A 2,034-nucleotide genomic window follows, 5' to 3' on the forward strand; every position below is an offset into this window, starting at 1 on the left:
AATTCAACAGCTGCAAGATGAGGCAAAGAGGAATAATGTTCGAATTATAGGAGTCAATGAAACAGCAGGAAGCAACACAAATGACATTAAACGATTACTGGCAGAAATCATAGAAGAAAATTTCCCAAGCATGGAAAAACAACCTCATATACAGTTAAATGAGGCATTTAGAACTCCAAACAACCACAACCAAAACAAAACTACACCCAGACATAGCATAGTCAAGTTCCCAGATCTCCAGCAAAAAAACAAAATATTAAAAGCTGCTAGAGAAAAGAAACAGATTACCTATGAAAGGAAGCCCATCAGAATCACAGCAGACTTCTCAGCACAAACAATCCAGTCGAGAAGAGCTTGCAGTGAAATATTACAGGCCCTGAGACAGAATAGCTTCCAACCAAGACTGATGTACCCTGCCAAACTGTCTCTCAAATTCAAAGGAGAAATAAAATATTTTCACGACAAAGAACAATTGAAGAACTTCATGAGCACCAAGCCAGCATTACAAAGAGTACTAAAAGGTATTTTGGACAGAGAAAAATCTGACTGCAATTTCAAAAACAACAGTAAGAATGAAAGGTCAAGAAGAGTAAACAAATAAACAGGTAGAAAAAGCAGGACACCAGCACAAGTAAATAACATGACAATGATAAATCAACACATATCTGTTGTAACTATAAATGTTAATGGCCTAAATTCTCCAGTCAAAAGAAACAGACTAGTACAGTGCATTAAAAAATAAAATCCAACAATATGCTATATACAGGAAACACATTTCACTGAAAAGGAAACCCACAGACTAAATGTCAAAGGATGGAAAACAATCCTTCGTGCAACAGGAACCCACAAAAAAACAGGGGTAGCTATTCTACTTGCAGACCATGTAAACTTCAAACCAACAACAATCAAAAGATATAAAGAAGGTCACTACATACTAGTCAGGGGAATACTGGAAGAGGATGAGATAACAATCATAAACATCTATGCACCAAAGATCGGAGCTCCAAACTATAGAAGAAAAATCTTAATAGGCATGAAAACCCATATAATTAATAACACTATTGTGACAGGGGACCTTAACACCCCCTTGACAGAAAGAGATAGGTCAACAAGACAAAAAATCAGCAAGGAAATAAAAGATCTGAAGCAAAGCTGTGAACAAATGGACTTAGTAGATGTCTACAGAGTGTTCCAACCCACAACATCAGAATACACATTTTTCTCAGCTGCACATGGATCATTCTCTAAAATAGACCACATCTTAGCCCATAGAGCATACCTTCCAAAATGCAAAAGAATTGAAATTATCCTGTGCATATTATATGACCACAGTGCAATGAAATTGAAATTTAATGACAGAAAGAACTCCAAAAACTCTATAAACACTTGGATACTAAATAACAACCTCCTGAACAACCAATGGGTTACAGAAGAAATTAGACAGGAAATTTAAAAAATACCTACAAACAAATGAATATGCAAATACAACTTACCAGAATCTATTTGATGCAATGATAGCAGTCCTCAGAGGTAAATTTATAGCAGAGAACTCACACATAAGGAAAACAGAAAGAGAACAAATCAGTAGCCTAATGCTACATCTCAAACTATTAAAAAAGAAGAACAAGTCAGGCCCAAAGCCCAAAGAAGGGAGGAGATCATAAAGATTAGGGCAGAAATTAATGCAACTGAGAGAAAGAAAACCCTCCAAAAATAAATGAATCAAAGAGCTGGTTCTTTGAAAGAATAAATAAAATTGACAAACCACTAGCCAACCTTCTCAAGAAAAGAAAGGAAAGAACTCAAATTCATGCAATAAGAAATGAAAAGGATGAAATTACCACACATTGCACAGAAATTCAGAAGATCAATACCTACTTTGAAAATGTTATTCCCATAGGATAGAAAACAGAAGAAATGGACAGATTCCTAGATATGTATGAACTACCAAGGTTGAGTCAAGAAGACATCAAATTCCTGAACAGCCCAATATCAATCAATGAGATTGACAGCGTGATTAAAAATCTATAGACA

Source organism: Chinchilla lanigera, unplaced genomic scaffold (assembly GCF_000276665.1).
Source record: "Chinchilla lanigera isolate Chin_1 unplaced genomic scaffold, ChiLan1.0 scaffold00102, whole genome shotgun sequence".
NCBI lineage: Eukaryota > Metazoa > Chordata > Mammalia > Rodentia > Chinchillidae > Chinchilla > Chinchilla lanigera.